This window comes from Rattus norvegicus, chromosome 5 (genome assembly GCF_036323735.1).
Source record: "Rattus norvegicus strain BN/NHsdMcwi chromosome 5, GRCr8, whole genome shotgun sequence".
Lineage (NCBI taxonomy): Eukaryota > Metazoa > Chordata > Mammalia > Rodentia > Muridae > Rattus > Rattus norvegicus.
Window position 1 is genome coordinate 60,619,352 of NC_086023.1, and position 18,609 is coordinate 60,637,960.

Sequence of the window (18,609 nt, forward strand, 5' to 3'; positions counted from 1 at the left end):
AAATTACACTTTCCTTCTCTAAGGAGAAAAAGACTAAAGAGAGAGACAGAGGAACCCTGCTAAGATTTTTTTTTATGATGTCTTCACTAAATTAACTGAGGGCAATCAGCAAGGCAGGAGGTTGGGATGACATATTTGTACTGATTTTTATTGCAATTCCAGGACGTTCCCTAAAAGTCTTGTATTGTAAATCACCAAAGACTTCTTGGCAGATGAAAGAATTCCTATCTCGTGAGTACATCAGAGTGTAGAATCTGAAACGCAGTAGAAACTGAACCTTTCAGAGTCTTTTTTTTTTGGGGGGGGGGTTGTTTAGAAAACAAGGTTTCACTGTACCCTAGGCTAATCTCAAACTCAAGATTCCCCTTTCCCCTACCTCTGAAATACTAGGATAACAGGCTTTCACCCCCATTCTCAGCTAGGAGCTCTTTTGTTTCTTGGTCAGATGGGTTGCTATTGTTTCCTTCCGTGGAAAAGCGGGCTCCACTAGTCTAATAGAGCTGACAAGACAGGATGGGAGGATGTTCCTGGGAACAAGAGAAAGATGTGCTTTTGTTGGCAGAGAAGATGCGGGTGTATGTTAGGATCAGAGCGGGAAGGGAGGAGGCATCAAAAGCTGTGCAAGCCTCAAGGCTGAGAACTCGGTCCACAACTGCTTAAGATACGGAGGCAGATCTGGTGACCTGACAGTTTACATTTTCCCTCAGGATTAAACATCTTAGCCAAGGCTTCTACGCAGATTCCATTGTGTCTCTTACAGCTAAAAATTAAACCGGGTCATTTGTACAAAATTGGTCAGGGTTTTCATAGGCACTGTATTAGGTCTAATCCATTGTCTGCAGTGCACTGACCAGAAAAACAAGGTTGTCTAGAACAATCCATGGTTAAGGGTAGGCACTTAAGACAATCATTGGGGTTCACATTGTTTGGGGACTAAGCTCCCTGTTTCAGCTTCTCTATGAATTAAACAACTACTAATTTTTGTCTTCCACTATTCTTCTCTTAACTTCCATGGGTTTGACCAGCCTGGAAATAACATTTAAATGAAATCATGAAGTATTGGTTTTTGTAATTAATTTATTTCACTTAGCTTGGTGTCAAGTTTCATCTACAATGTGGCACACGTCAAAAGTTCCTTTTTAAGGCTAATGTTTTTCTTTGGGTTTTATTTTAAATATTCTTTCTTTTTTAATTTATTGATTTTTTTAATGTGTATGGGTGTTTTGCATGCATGTATGTCTGTACACCATGTGTGTACCTGGTGTCTGAGGAGGCCAGCAGAAGGCAGATTCCCTGGAACTGTAGTTATAAGAGACTGTGAGTTGGGAATAGAACCCAGATCTTCTGAAGGAGTAACCAGTGTTCCTACTGACCCATCTAGCCAACCCAACACACATATTATTCTTTCTCATTTTCCTTTTTCCTCCATTTCTTAAAGACAGTGTCAAGGCCTTAAAAGATGGCCTTAAATTTCTGATCCTCCTGCTTCAGTTTGTTGCTGATGTTGTTGTTGTTGTTGTTGTTGTTGTTGTTGTTGTTGTGAGACAGGGCCTCACTATACCTCTGGCTGTCCAGAAACTTTTTATGTAGACCAAACTGGCCTTGAACTCACAAAATAAATTCTGCCTCTTGAGTACTGGGATTAAAGGCAAGCACCACTAAACCCAATTTTGCTTTTGTTTTCCCAAGTGCTGGGACTGTTGGGTTGTTCCTGTCTTTTGACTTTTGTGAATAATGCTACGTTTATGAGCATGGATATTCAAAACATCAAGATCTGCTTTCAGATACTTTGGAAAGCAGGATTGTTGTGTCACATAGTGTGTGTGAGTGTGTGTGTGTGTGTGTGTGTGTGTGTGTGTTCTGAGCAAGTGAAGTGTGTAGGCCAGAAGACTATATATATTAAATGTTGCCCTCACTCCCCACCTTAATTTTTGTTTTGTTTTGTTTCTTTTTGGGTTGGGACTGTTTGTTGTTTGTTTGTTTGTTTGTTTGATTTCTGATACAGGATTTCTTTGTGTAGCCTCGGCTGTCCTGGAACTCTTTGTAGTAGAACAGACTAGCCTCAAACTCACAGAGATCTGCCTGCCTCTACCGTGAATAGAGGGCAGTGACCATGCCAGGCATCCATCTTAATTTTTAAAATGGTGTCTCTCGTTGAACGTTGAGCTCACCAGTTAGGTTAGATTAGCCCATAAGCTCCAGAAGCATCCTGTCTGCCTCGCAGCACTGGGGTCGTAGGCATCGGCTAGTACATTGGGCTCTTTTACACGGGTGCTGGGGACCTAAACTTAGGTGATGGGCCCTCTGGGACAAGCACTTTCCCAACTGAGCCATCTCCCAGCCAGGGCCGTTTTATTTTTAATACTTTGAAAACAGTCACAATGCTTTCCATGTCAGCTGCATGGCTTTACATTCCCCTAACAGTGCCCAGACACAGTTTCTCTGTGCGCTTGCCAACACTTTGTTATCTGTGGCTGGTTTTGTGGTTGAAAGCAGCCACCCACAACGGTTTCTGATTTACAATTCCCTGATGACTAGGGATGGTGCTCATTTTATGTGATTATTTTTTTCCAGTTGTGCATCTTCTTTGGAGAAATGTCCAAACCTTTTGGCTATCTTAAGGTCGACTTCCTGGTATTCGTGTCGTGTTGTTGGAGTTGGGGTGGGGGAGCTTGGTGATATATAGCTCAGCGGTAGAGCATTTGCCGAGAACATGTGAAGCCCTAGGTTCAAGCCACAGCACCAACAAGGACCTGGAGGGCTTTTCCCTGCCCTAAGTGTGGCCCTGGGCTTCAGCTGGCCAGCATTCCTGCCTGTTTCTCAGGCCCCCTTTTCAGTTTGTTAGTTGTAACCTTAGATGTACAGGAGCTTAGTGTCTAACTTACCTGCTGTAATCTCGCTGCCTCTGCGTTTATTGTCAAGTCTAAGAAATCACTATGGAATATGCTGTGAAGTTCTATGTTCCCTTCCATGGACTTTGGCTCAGTTTGCGTTTGTTTTTATACTGCAGAAAGCGGAATTCCTGCATCTTTTCTGTGATTATCATGTTCCCGACACCATTTGCTGAAAAGACTGTTCTCTCATTGTTGGTCCTGTCACCCTTTTTAGAAACGCACTCGATCGTGCATATAAGGCTTTATTTCTAGGTTCTGGTCTGTGTCCTTTATGTAGGTGTGTCTGTTTGCCTGCTCCAGAATCACAGTTTTCATTGCTACCTCTTTGTAAAGGCGTTTGAAGTCAGAAAGTGAGAGGTCTCTAACCTTGTTCTTCTTCAAATTGTTTTGTCTGTTTTCACTCCGGGTTTTGCTGTTTTGGTCAAACAAAACAACAGATGAAAGTCAGTTTTGTGGGCTCTTAAAAGCAAATCAATAAATCTAGCAAATTCTGGTGATGCACAACATCTGGGTTAGCACTGTGTTAGCACTCAACTGTTGATGAATCGGCTGTTTCTGTGAGAGATTAAAGAACATCTTTGAGTTTTAGGGAGACTTCAAGACCCTCCAGGTCTAAGGGAAAGGCAGTTGCAGCCAGAGGCTGCAGTCCAGTGGTCCACAGACTTTCTCCAAAAAAAAACAAAACAAAACAAAACAGAGTTCTGAGAGAGAGAGTACAACTAGGAGACTGTATTTTGTTTTGGTATTTGGGGAGACTATGCTTAGATTCTCCAGAGAAACAGTAAAGAAGAGAAGGATTAGAAGGATTACGTGAACAGTCAAGAAAGACCCCTCTCTTGGCTGAGTGGAACGGTATATGCCTGTTACACCAGTACTCAGGGCAGAAGCAGGAACATCATGAGTTCAAGGCCCCGATGTGGGCTACTTAGGTAAAGCCCAGCCAGAGCTACAAAGTGAAATGATAGCTCAAACAAATAGGGGACAGGACTAGGGGTATGACAAAGAGGTGCCAAGTATGTGCTAGGCTCTAGGCCTCAGGGGAAGGGGTGAGAGAGAAGGAGCACAATACCCACAAAGAGCCTACAGTGGGGCTTTTAGCCACGTCAGACATCCACGGGAGCTGAGTGCAGTGGAGTTGTTAGTGGGAAGCAAATGGTCAGATCTGAGCAAGGATCAGACATCCAGCAGTAGATACATGACTTAGGAACTGTATGTGGGCTCATCGTTCAGTAAACAATAAAGCTGGAAAAGGGCTGGGGAGATAGCTAAACAATTAAGGTGCAAGCATAAAGACCAGAGCCTGGATCCCAAGAGCACATACGAAAGCCCGGTGGTTGTGAACAGTCCACCTGTATGTAATTCCAGTGGGCAGAAGCAGAAACCACCGGATCTCCAAAGCAAACTGACTGGTAAGACAAGCTATACTAGCCAGCCCTGGGCTCAAGAGAGAGAATGTCCTTACCATGTTCATAAAATGGAGAGTCATCAGTGAAGATACTGAGGCCAATGTTTACATGTGAACATGAATACACTCACACACACACACACACACACACACACACACACTTAAAAAAAAAAAAACACCACCTCTGAAGAGTCAGCTAGGAGTGTCTGGGTTTGCTTCCTAATGCTGTAACAAACAATGTAACCAAAATCAGCTTAGGGAGAAAATGGTTCATTTCAGCTTACAGCTTTTGGCCCATCATGCAAGGAAGGCAGGGCAGAAACTGAAGGTAGGAATCTAGAGGCAGGAACTGAAGGGAGACCATGGAGGAATGCTACTTACTGGCTTGTTCTCCTTGGCTTTCTCAGTCACCTTTCTTATACAACCATAACATCAAATCATCAAAATTACCTAATACAATTACCTTGTAGTAATGGACGAAAACCTACTGAAACAAGTTTAGATACAGGTTTCATAACATCCAAAAACAGCTCTATAAAAAATGATTTTTGTCTGCAAGCTTCCTCTGGCTCCAGGGGCCCTGTCTGACCACGCACGTGTTAGAAATGAGGATTTCTGTCCCTTGGATAATGATGGAAATGACATGAAGAAGTGGATGAGCATCTCCCTGCCTCAGATGGGATGATGTTGGAGCCAGCAGCCTACTGTCTCCCAGAGCACCCAGCTATCCAGAGATGTCACCTCAATTTACCCACCCTGTGCATTCTCTCTCTCTCTCTCTCTCTCTCTCTCTCTCTCTCTCTCTCTCTCTCTCTCTCTCTCTCTCTGCTCTCTGTCTCTCTCTCTCTCTCTCTCTCGGCATGTCTTGGCTTCCTCTCCAAACCGTTCATACTCAAATCCTCCCGCGAATATCTGCTTGTGGAAAAATCCCACCTGAGGCGCTGCTCCTGACCAGTCTCTTAACGGTGGCATTTTATCTTTTTAGTTAACTCCTACTGCTTCTCAGCTATTTTATACCATGACACAAAGATAAAAATATAAAATTTATAGAGCACACTGTGTGGGGTGTGGTGGCGCACACTTGTAACCCCAACACGTGGAAACTAGAGGCAGGTGAATCCAGAGCTCAAGGACAGCCTAAGCAACATGAGACCCTGCTTAAAGATTAGAAGAGAAAAAAAACAGGCTTGGTATCGAACAACATTAGTCCCAGCACTTGGGAGGCAGAAACTGGAAGATCTCTGAGTCCAAGGCCAGCCTGGTCTACAAAGTGAGTTCCAGGACAGCTAGGACTACACAGAGAAACCTGTCTTGAAAAACAATACCTGGAGTAAGTTTAAGGGACTTGGGCAAGTCTTTGAGGAATTTCAGTGACATGTTTTCATTATACTTACAAATAGCAATTTTTAAAACATAAAACTTTTAGGAGCTGGTCGGTATAGTCCAGTGGCACAGAACTTTCCTAGCATGCACAAGGTCCCATGTTTGATCCCTGAACCCAATAAATACATACTTGACAAGCTAGTACTAATTTGGCCAAATAGCAGAATATTTAAGTTTTATGAGAAACTTGTTCTGGAGAATGTGTTCTTCATGATGAAGTAGTGACAGGCTTTATGGTTGTATTTTCGTGGTAATATACTCAAATCCCTGGCTGTTGTATCTGTACTTGGCACAGCAGTACAGAGTTTCTGTCCTATAAACATGATGTCTTCACAAACTGTACCCTACAGTACTCCAACTCCTGCTTTTAGGACTGGTGACCACCTTCCGACATGGGTTCATGGCTCACCTCTCTGAAGGGCCTAATTTCTAGGAGTGGAGATGCTAACCACTGTGACTCCAAGCACACACGTTCGTTCCACTGGTGGATATTGTTAGAACTCTTTTTTTTTAAACATTGTTTTAACATTTATTTATCTTTGTGTGTATTTATGTGGGTGTGCTTGTAACACATCGAGACTGTGGAGGTCAGAGGGTAAACCTCTGAAGTCAGTTCCCACTCATCTCTATGCGGGACCTAGGAATCCAGGTTCAGGGTGTCAGGCACACAGATAAAAGTATGACATTTATACAGCACACGTAGGCCCTCTACCTGCTAAGCCATCTCGCCGTTCCCATTAGAAATTATTTCAATTCAGTAATGTTTGTATAAATTATAGATGTTGTGGTCTATGTTAGAATTTCTTACAAACATTAAGGAAGACAGAAAAAATAAGGAACACAGAAGCCATCGGGGTCCTGTATGACTCAACCCATTGGCCTCCCACTAGCTCTTTATTCCCAGGTTTGTAAAGCAATGTTGAACTTCCTCCACTCCTCGCACCCCAATATATCATTTTGATCCCTGGGGCCCACATGGTAAAAAGAACTTCCATAAGTTGTCCTAGGACCTCCACACATGTCCTGTGGCACTCTCACCCACACAACTATGCCATACACATACAATAGTTTATAAATAACTCAAGAAGAATATGAGGGGTGGCTCAGCAGTTAAGACTACTGGCTGCTCTTCAGAGGACGCGGGCTGAGCGCCCAGCCTCTATCCACATAGATATATACACATGCACGCAAATTTAAAATCATCTTTAAAAGACTACAGGATGGGGGTTGGGGATTTAGCTCAGTGGTAGAGCGCTTGCCTAGGAAGCACAAGACCCTGGGTTCGGTCCCCAGCTCCGGGGGGAAAAAAAAAAGACTACAGGATGTAGTGACATCTTTGCAAATTCTAGAACTTGGGTTTCTTTTTTAAAAAAAACAAACAAACATAAGAATGTGCTTTCATTTTAATCCAGGTGTAGGGATTTGGGGCTGTTTCAGACTGTCCCCAGCAGCTGACAGTGATTGCTTCTTGCTCTAGAAGAGGTGTAGTTTTGCGAAATGGAGGGTGGAGACAAAGGATGGGGGAAAAGGATCCACAAAGTAGCAAAGACCAGTTACGGTAGAAAAGAAGCAGGCCGTAAATATGTAGGTCACGGGATGCTGGATGCTTATGAAAAAAATAAAACCAGGTAAAGAACTGGGAGGCTATTTCTGTCTTGTAAAACGCCTGTCTTGAGAAGGCCTGAAAGGAAAAAGTCATGTGGATAGTTAGGTAGAAAAAGAAACCATCATGTGAGTTTAGTGCTGTTTAAATGAGAAGAGTTTTCTTCTTTTTCTCTAGGTGAGGTGGGTGACACTCAGCTCTGTTGCCCTCGAACTCCTCCTGAATGTATGTGCATTCGCAAAAGTTAAAAAGGGATCTCCCAGGGTTGGGGATTTAGCTCAGTGGTAGAGCACTTGCCTAGCAATCTCAAGGCCCTGGGTTCGGTCCCCAGCTCCGGGGGAAAAAAAAGGGATCTTCCCCCTCTGCTGCTAAGGGTCAAGCCCAAGGCATGTTCGTAGTCAAGCACTTTCCCACTGGGTTGCATGCCCAGACCCTCCCGAATGCTCTAAAGATAGGGGAACTAGAATATGTGGTCGAGCAGAGAGACACGGATCTCTCATGAACTGTTTAGCCTTTCTTCCTCTGACAGTTTCTTTAGTAGATCCATCAATTCTCACCCTGGTGTACTTCCCCTGCTACACTGACTCAGGACCTGACAGGAGCAACTTTGGTCAATGACCCACCAGCCATGCTGTGAGAATCCTAGATCAGCCACACTGAGAGCCACGCCTCAGCTGAGCTCTCTCACACCTATCAGCCTACACAAGCTCCATCCCCAATAGAGCCATCCCAACAGCTACACAAAGAACAAAGATGGCTGCCCCTGCTGGATCCTGCTCTTGGTACAGATCCTGCTCTTGGCAGTTACACTTTTTTTTTTTTTTTTTTTTTTTGGTTCTTTTTTTCGGAGCTGGGGACCGAACCCAGGGCCTTGCGCTTCCTAGGTAAGCGCTCTACCACTGAGCTAAATCCCCAGCCCCTACACTTTTTTATATCACCACCTTTGGAGGCAATGTGTTAAAGGGCATTAAGTAATCGGGGTGTAGAGACAGCATTAAATAGAGGGGGGACAGGCAAAGTAATCGGGGTGTAGAGACAGCATTAAATAGGGGGGGACAGGCAAAGTAATCGGGGTGTAGAGACAGCATTAAATGGGGGGGACAGGCAAAGAAACAAGCGTTGTGTTCCTATTGTTTTCTGGGTTTAAGCCTGAAATGTCTGAAATTTGAATCAAGGCTCGCCTTAAGATGAAACTGCCTTGGGGTTGGGGATTTAGCTCAGTGGTAGAGCACTTGCCTAGCAAGCGCAAAGCCCTGGGTTCGGTCCCCAGCTCCGAAAAAAGAAAAAAAAAAAAAAGATGAAACTGCCTCGTGCATAAATGTTAGTTAGTGGCTCACAGCTGTAACCCCAACACTTAGGGGACAGACATAAGAGGATTTGGGCAATTTCAAGGCCAAAGTGGCTTACATAACCAGCACCAGGCCAGAGAGGGCTGCAAATGATCATTTCTATAAATAAATAAATAAATGTCAGTTTATGTCTGTCCCCTCACATCTGTAAACTCATGAGGGAAAGGATTATATCCGTCATGGCCGTCCTTGTTTGATGGCCTAGAAAAGACAACGTTTTAATACACTGGCTGAAAGGAGAGGTCATTAGGACGATTACATGCATGCGGAGGACCCTGGGATTAATCCTTAGTGGGGAAAAAAAATCAGTGCTGATTTACTAGTTCTATTATGTCCTCTGCCTGAATGAGATAATTATTTTATTTTTGGTGTATGGCTGTTTGGCCTGCATGTATAGCTGTGCACCATGTGAATGCATGACCAGAGGCGCCAAAAGGACAGTTGGATCCCCTGGAACTAGAATTACAGGCTATCGTGAGCCACTGTGTCTGTGTGAGAACCCGACCCAGGTCCTCAGGAAGAGCAGCCAGGGCTCTCTCAATGCTGCACTCTCTCTCCAGCCTTCAAGATGATAATTTTTGTAACTTATCATTGTTAGCAACTGTAATTAGAGACACCCTTCTAAGGACTTTATACCTACAGTCATGTGTCCCTTAACTGCAGGCAAGTGCCCTAACAGACGCATCATTAGGTGATTTTGTCATTTGGGGATGGTGGTGCAAGGTGTACGTCAATAAACTGAAATGACCACAACGATGTAATGTTATGGAAACTCTGTCCTTAATCAAAACATCATTATATCATAATGGCTATCTTAATTCATGTAGTCCCCATAATAATCCAGTTATCTTGGAGCTATTATTATTCCCTGTTGTAGATGAGGAAACCCGGGCACAGAAAGTATAAATAACTCGCTTATGGCACAGATCCAAGATTCAAACAACAGGGAATCAGTTTCCAGAATCTATAAATCAAACTGTCTTCAAACTTGTAATTCTTTTTTTTCAAAGATTTATTTACTTATTATATATAAGTATACTGTAGCTGTCTTCAGACACATCAGAGAGGACATCAGATCTCATTACAGATGGTTGTGAGCCAACATGTGGTTGCTGGGATTTGAACTCAGGACCTCTGGAAGAGCAGTCAGAGCTCTTAACCACTGAGCCATCTCTCCAGTCCCAAACTTGTACTTCTTGCTCAGCCTCCAGATGGTAGGATTAGAGGAGTGTACCACTACACCAGACTTATACAGCACACACACACACACACACGCGTGCACGCGCGCGCGCGCGCGCGCGCGCCTCTCTCTCTCTCTCTCTCTCTCTCTCTCTCTCTCTCTCTCTCTCTCTCTCTCTTTAAAATCCATATATATTCTTGGGGATTTTTTGGTGGGAGGACATGGGGGTGGTATCAAGACAGGGTTTCTCTGTGTAGCCCTTGCTGTTCTGGAACTCCCTCTTTAGATCAGGCTGACCTTGAACTCACAGAGTTCACCTACCTCTGTCTCCTGAGTGCTGAGGCTAAAGGCTTGTGTCATCACCACCCTGGCAGATCCATATTTTGTTAACCACTACCCTGCCTTTCCCATTCTCCTGTGCTGCATCTGGCAGTGCAAGGGTGGGGTGGGGTGGGGCTGGGGCTGGGGCTGGGGAGTGTATTGTTGGAAAAGAGAAAGGTAAGAGGAAACAGCAGGAGACAACAGCACCTTACTCATAGTAACAATGGCATCATCTCGGCAAGAGAGGTCGGGGACTGCACGAAGGGCTGCAGCTCCTGCTCCAGGTCGCCTTTCTGGTGTCAGTGACTAAAGGTGAGGGGAGAGGACCAGAACAGGTGACAGTCACCAGGAAGAAAGATGTATAACACAGGCCCTTTCCCTCAACTTCTAACTACAGTAGCTGAATTTCTGATGCAACCCCAGCTTGTGGGCTTAGCCAATCCCCGGTCTTCAGAGAGGGTCATAAAGTTCTCTGAGTCTGAGCTGCTGGCCCCATCCGAATGCTGTGGCCTGCCGCTCAGCACTGATAATAAAGACCAGCCTTGGTACAGATACCCTCCCTGCCTCTGTGCTGGGAGACGGCTTGGGTGCAGGAGCCTAGACGTAAACAAAGTCACCATGAGCTGGTCTCTTAGTTGGCTAAGTATGAGATTTTTCCACCATTCTCACCACCAGAAAGTGTACACACAAACTCTCCTGTTTTCAATCCCACATTTGAAGACATGAGAACTTCATAGGAAAGCATTAACATGAGCTGGGCTCGGTAGCGTTCCTCCGTAATCCCAGCATTAGGGAGGCAAGTACAGGGGGACTGCCACAGTGTGAGGCCAGCCTGGGCAATACAGCAAGTTCCAGGCCAGCCAACTAAGGGCACATAGTATTCTAGTACAGTCTGTCTGTTGCTATGATAAAAAACAAAGTGCCATTGCTGGGCTTGGTAGCACAAACCCTTCATCCGATCACTCAGGAAACAGAACCAGGCAGATGTTCCACAAATTGCCAGGCCAGCCAGGGATATACAGTAAGACCGAGTCTCAAGAAACAAAACAGTAACCGAAAGCAATTTGAAGGAGTAGAGAGTTTATTTGGCTTACAAGTTACCTTGCCTCATGGAAGGAAGCCAGAACTCAGGCAGAAACCTGGAAACAGCGATCAGGAGAATGCCTCAAAGACACTGCTGGCCGAGGGCCGACTTAATTGGGGCAACTCATCAAGCGTTCCCCCTCTTCCCAGGTGGCTGAGGTTTGCGTCTGCTGAAGCTGTGATACAGAGCCATATTCTTTCCCAGTTGGCTTCCTAAGTGTGTGGGGGTGGGGGTGAGGGGGGTCATAAAGCAAAACAGCTCATATTTCCATTGGATTTTATGAACACAGAAAGAATCTAGATGGAAAAAACTATCACTTCAGAAGACACCCGATAGCAAAGTGAGGTAGAGAATTACCTACGTAGATGTGCGTGTAAATAAAATACTCCACAGGAGTACGTCAAAGAAGGGATGCTGCCAGCCACGGTGCTCTATGCCTGGCATCCCAGCTCTCCAGGCGGGATGATTGTGAACTTGAGGCCAACACGAGCTATAGAAAGACTTCCTCAAAAAACTAGAGGGTGCCTGGAGAGACGGCCCTTCTGCCACCTCCCGTGCCAGGCAAGCATGTATGCAAAACATCTGTACACACTAAATACATCTTTAAGGTAAAAAATGGTTCCGAGCTAGGGGTGTAGCTCAATGGTTGAGCTGGGTTCTTGTTTTGCACATGCAAAGCCAGCGTTCAGCTCCTAGTACTGGGGGAGAAACTGACAGATGGGATTTATGAATTGAAATTATCCAGATCAGAGGATATCAAAAGGCATCTTGTTCCTTTTCTCCTTTGGGTTGGGGTGATTAACCCAGAGCTTTGGGCTTGCTAGACAAATGCTCCACCGCTGAACTAAATCCCCAATACTGTGGGGCTGGTGCTGTGGCTCAGTGGTTAAGAGCATCGGCTGCTTTTTCCACTGGACCAGGTTCAACTCCTCTCACCCATGTGGTTGCTCACACCCACCTGTATCTGTAGTTTCAGGGGCTCCCCCACCCTCTCCTGGTGAACATGGGTCCTGTTACTGATCTGCTCTTCATAGCCTACTCTGCCTGCTTTTTTAAAGCCATTCAGGGATACCAGGATATAGCCAGGGGTAGGACCAGCCACAGTGAGGGGCCCTCCCACATCAATCATCAATCAAGACCGCCATCCAGACTTGCACCCAGGGTGATCTTACAGAAACACTCAGATTCCATGCTTGTTCCTCGATACATCTGGGTTTGTGACAAGGTGACAAAAACCAACCAGTGCACCTAGCTTTTTGTGTACAGGTCGGCCCCACATGCCCAGAGATGGCACCACCCACCTGCAGAGCTGGGCCATCCTGCATCCATTAGCAATTATGCCACAGATGTACCCACAGGCCAGTCTGGTTGAGGCACTGCCTCCCTGGAGGGTCCCTTTTCCCAGGTGTGTCCAGTTGACAACAAACTAACAAGGACATGTGTGAATGAGGGTGCTTATCTGTGGGTGCCCTGGGAAAGCCAAAGGCAGATGCTTGGGTATCATCCTCTGTGCCTTTGCACTTCAGACCTCTCATGGAGAAGTGACTAGATCCTGATCTGACCAGACTGGCTGACCCGGGAGCTCCTACGACCCACCTGTCTCTGCCTCTTCAATGCTAGGATTTCAGACACAAACTGCTATACCCAGATTTTTCTTTTTTGTAGCCCCAGATAACCTGGAACTCAGAGAGATCTGCCTGCCTCTGTACAACAACCCCTGCCCCATTCCCACCCAGCGATGAGATTAAAGGCCTGTAGCACAGAGCCCACCTCATATCCAATTTTTATATGGGTGCTGGGGATTTGAACTCAGGTCCTTGAATATGCAAAATAAGTTCTCTCCCCCAATGAATCATCTCCTCACCCTCTTTTCTGTTTGAGATAGGCTTTTGCGATATAACCCAGGCTAGCCATGAACTCTTGATTCTCCTGCTCTCCTGTTTTGACCTAATGCTACCACCATATTCAGGATTTGAGTCTCTCTCTCTCTCTCTCTCTCTCTCTCTCTCTCTCTCTCTCTCTCTGTGTGTGTGTGTGTGTGTGTGTGTGTGTGTGTGTGTGTGTGTGTATACATGAACCATGCCTTTAATAAAGAGGTAGAGGACAACATGTGGGAGTTTGTTCTCCTCCTCCCTGTGGGTTCTGGAAAGCAAACTCAAGTGCCTTTGCCCCCTGAGCCATCTTGTCAGCTGTTGAGTTTCTTGAGTAGTGTGCTTAACCATATCTTAAATGTTCACTGACTCTTCTATCAATTGTCCATTTATATTATTTGAGCATTTTCTGATAAATGAAAGCCATTTAATTGGGCACAGTAGATGCTTATCATGTGTTGTGATTTTGTGTATTTTTAGCTGTTTACATAGTGTCTATATCTATTTATACTTTTTGGCCATATAAGGATTTTAGTTAAAAATAAGGGCCATACATCTTCTGAACCAGGCAAGTCCTCAACTGGAGGGATTGGGACACCAACCCAGGCACAAAACCTTTGACCTACATACAATGTGTCCTGCCTGCAGGGTATGCTGGGACCTGAGCCTAGCAGAAGCGTCATCAAAGAAGTCAGAGAGATTTCATCTAGCAACAGATGGGAACAGAGGCAGAGACCCACAGCCAGACACTAGGTAGAGCTTGGGAAGGGGAGGTCTACTGAGGCAGAGGAGGAGAGACTGGGGGAACTAGAGGGGTCAGGAACACACCATGAGAACATGGCCCACAGAATCAACTGACGGGCACTCATGGGAACTTGAGAGATCAGGAAATCTATAGGAGTCTGACCTAGGTCCTCTACGTATATGTTATAGCTAAGTAGCTTGGTGTTCTTGTGGGAATCCTAACAGTGGGAGTGGGGGACTGTCCCTGACTCTCTTGACTACTTGTGGGACCCTTTCTCCCACTACTGGGTTGCCTCGTCCAGCCTTGGTGTGATGGTATGTGCCTGGTCTGACTGCATCTTGTTATGCAGTTTTTTTGGTCAACGTCCTGCTCTTTCCTAAGGGAGGGAGGGGAAAGAGGGAGAATCTATGGAAGAGGCATGGTGGGGAGGGGAAAGGCTGGGGTAGGAGAAGGAGGGAAAACCTCAGTCCATATATGAAAGAAGAATAAAGGGTGGGGGGCGTGTTTCAGTAGAGGACACTACAACTCTCAGTAACCATGTGGCCAGATCACAAGTGGCTGGAAGTGGCTGTGGGCAGTGACCAAATAGTAATGATTCATACTCTCTGCTAAGAAATAAGAATTGTTTTCAGAAGCTCTGGATGATTTTAGGAATGCCTGTGTCAGAGAGCTGCAACCTGGGCATGTCCAGGGCCTCACTATACTTTCACTCAGCTCACAGCCTACAAATACCCAGTGCTCATCTGAGATGATGAAAACATGCCTGGAGTGGCCGAGAAACCCGTGAACAGTGTCTGGAGAACGCCCTCTCTCCTGCGACCGGCCTGTGCCCTCCCCAGAAAAACAGAAGAGGTGCCAGCTGCGGTTCCAAATAGATGGACGCAGGATGACTTGGAGTTCAAGGTATCCTGAACTACACACCAAATTCAAGTAGCCTGGGCTACATGAGACTCTATCCTCCCCAAAAGAAAAGCAAAAGAGAAAAGGAGATGGGGTTAGGGGTAACTTAAATGAAAAGTTTGTACTTCTTAAGAACATTACAGACATATCAGCAAACATTCTCTCCCTTACCCTATCCTCACACCGGCAGTTACACTACCAAGCTGGATTAGAAGGCTGAGTGAGGATCCCTCTGTAAGGCAGGATGAATTAAGAATTAAGCTTTGGGGCTGGAGAGACGGCTCAATGATTAAGAGCACCGACTGCTTTCCAGAGGTCCTGAGTTCAAATCCCAGCAATCATATGGTGGCTCACGACCATCTGTAATAAGGGATCCGATTCGCTCTTCTGGTGTGTCTGAAGAGAGCGACACACACACACACACACACACACACACACACACACACACACACACGTGCATGTGCATGTGCAATAAGAGGAAACTGAACGGAAGGGCCAAATGTGGTGACTCATACCTGTAATCCTAGCATTTGGAGGCTGAGGCAGGAGGACTAACCTAAATTCAAGACCAGCCTGGGCCACAGAGTAAGACAGGAAGTATGGGATTTTTTTTTAATTTTATTATTTTAGGTGGACGTGTACTTTGTCTGTATGTATGTCTATGCACTGCATACATACACTGCATACATACACTGCATACAAAGAAAAAATGTTAAAGCAGTAAGATATTAACTTCTCACATACACTCCCAAACAGGGTCTTAAATATCCCAAGCAGCCTCAAACTTTCTATGTAGCCTCCGTTGGCCTTGAACTCCTGAGCTTCCTACATGAGCCTCCCAAATGCTGGGATGACAGGTCAAAACCAACGCATTTAATTAAGTTTTGACTTGTAAAGCTGGCAAACATTTAACAGAACAACAAGAAAGCAAATTAGAATCCCCTACACTCGGAAGGCTCATTCACACACGTGCTGCTGGAAGCAGCTTGAACCAGCATACAAAGTCGATATAACTTTCAATTTGCAGTCGCATTGGCTCAGCGGTTAGGTGTTTGTCCTAAAGAAATATTTGCTGCAAGTGTGGTGGTAGAGGCCTGCAATCCCAGCTCTTTTCAGGCTGAGTCAGGAGGATTGCAAGTTTGAAAACAACCTGTGCTGCATAGAGGTCTAGAAATTGGGTGTGGTAGCGTATGCCTGTGAAGCTTGAAGGGTCAATGGCTCCCTGCTTCGGGGGAGCTGAAATCCACCCACCTCCCCTGCTTTCCCCCCTTTTATTTTCGAATCACTTCAATCAACTCTAATCTACAAAGGAGGATCATGTTTTTGAGGCTGGCTTGGACTACACAGAGGGTTCGCGGTCTCAACTCTGTGAGGCCTATAGGAGGTTGAAAAAGCACGAAAGAAAAATAAAGTTTGTATGAGAACCTAAAACTGTATTTGGAGATCTTCAACACTTAACCATAAAATACTGGAAACTGCTGAAACATTGAATAGGGAACAGGAAACCACATCAAAAATAACAAGGCTGATTTATTTACCCCAACAAAACGATGTTGTAAACAACTCGTGCAAGACGGTTTTCTTTCTTCTTTTTTTTTTTTTTTTTTTTTTGGGAGCTGGGGACCGAACCCAGGGCCTTGCGCTTCCTAGGTAAGCGCTCTACCACTGAGCTAAATCCCCAGCCCCTGTTTTTTTTCTTCTTTGCAGTCCTAAGAGTTGCACCTGGGGCTTGAACAGGCTAAGAAGCACTCATTCTGTGAGTTAGGTTCTCACTCCCAAAGATGGTGTTACACCTAATTCGAGTGACCTTGAGTTCACCAGCCTCTTGGTTCTGCTTCCTAGTTCTGAAATTTCAGGTGAGATCTCATTTCCGTGCCCCCCCCCCAAAAAAAACACATATGAAGTTGCTGGACATTTTTTGGGCTGTTTGTTTGTTTTGAGATAGTGTCTTACTCTGTAGCTCTGTCTGTCCTGGAACTTGCTATGTAGACTGGGCTGGCCTCTGTATCAGAGATCTGCCTGCCTCTGCCTTCAGAGTAAAGGCGGACTTTATCAGCCTAGCCCGATTTTTTTTTTTGTTTGTTTGTTTGTTGGTTTGTTTGTTTGTTTGGTTGGTTGGTTTTGGGGTTTTTTTTGTTTGTTTTTTTTTGTTTTTAATTCTGTTTTTTTTTTTTCTTCTCTCATTACAAGTTAAGTTCCTTGAGGGTAGGGGCCATGGCTTACAAAAGTTTTGTATTGACAAGGCCTAGAGTACACCTGGCATATTAGGTAATTTACTCCAAAGCGCTGGCTTAAAGCAGCAGTTCTCAACCTGTGGGTCTTCATCCCTTTGGCAAACCTTTAGCACACATTTATATTACAACTCATAGCAGTAGTAGCATACAGTTATGAAATAGCAATGAAAATAATTTTATGGTTGGGGGGTCTCCACAACATGAGCTAGAATAAAGGGTTGCAGCATTAGGAAGGTGGAGAACCCCTGCTTTAAAGACATAACCTATTGCTAGATGTGATATCTGAGAAGGCAACATGAGATGAGAAAGATCAGATGTCTCTCAGCCAAAACCAGAGCACATAATCAACCATCTATGGCGTAGTGTTAGTGACTGAGTTTAGTGAAAGCAGTAATGGTGGTGGGGCAGAGCAGTACAACATTGAAATTCTAAAACCATTAGCTTTTTAAGACTAAGAGCTGGGCTGGAGAGATGGCTCAGTGGATAAGAGCACTGACTGCTCTTCCAAAGGTCCTGAGTTCAATTCCATGTTGTGGCTCATAACCATCTGTAATGGGATCTGATGCCCTCCTCTGGTGTGTACGAAGACAGCAACGGTATCCTCATAAAAGAATAAAAAAAAAAAAAAAAAAAAGACTAAGAGCTAAAGATGTCTTTGGGCAGGTTTGAAGGCAGCCTTTACAGCTCCCTTAGCTCTGGCTACATCCCTGTGACCTCCTTAAAGCACTGCTCAGCTGGTGAAGCACAGAAGACCCGAGTTACCTGTGTAAAGGAGAGAACTACAATAATGGTCCACAGTTAAAACACACACAATATAACAAACATTTAACACATCTTATTCCACAAAAGTCTAAGCAGGAGGCCCCATGGTCTTCCTCTTCACAACTGCTCAGAGGCTGAAGAGTTCAGAGTTTGAAGCCAGCTTTGGCTACAAAGAGAGTACCAGGCCAGTCTGGGCTCAAAAACAAGGCTAAGGGGTGTAGAGAGATAACTAATCCGTTTAAAGCACTGGTTGCTCTTGCAGAGGCCCCAGGTTCACTTCCTAGCATCCACGTGGTGACTTAAAATTATCTGTACCTCCAGTTACCACAGGAACTAGGTATGCATGGGGTGCATAGACACACATGTAAACAGAACACTCATATACAAACAGTAACTAAAAAAACCTTAGAAGTCAAACAAGAAAACTAAATAATAAAATGTGACTAAGTTATCTGGAATAGTCAAATTCATAGATTCTATGTCTCTGGCTTCCTTGGGCACCTATACACACAGATACACACGATTGGAATTAAATCTTTTTAAACTATGTGAACTCTTTAAGCTTGCACCTCCACTTCTTTGATGTGTCTATTGTGTTACTGAATAAGAAAAACATTCACTGTCCCTTGAAAGCTTAAGATTCAACTTTGCCAACTATAGATTTTGATTCACTAACTGGAAATAAAAACGGTCAAAAAATTGAAACAATAAACTAAAGCAATTAATTTCGTGTTTTGCTGCTACTCTGCAGCCAAACTGGGTGGCAGACTGACTAAAAAGGTGCGTGAAGCATTCTAAATGTTTCCTGTTTGGTGCAGTCCCAGGTTCTGTCCGCCCAAGTCAGAGCCAGAAGGATCTGAAGCCTGGGCTCATCCAAA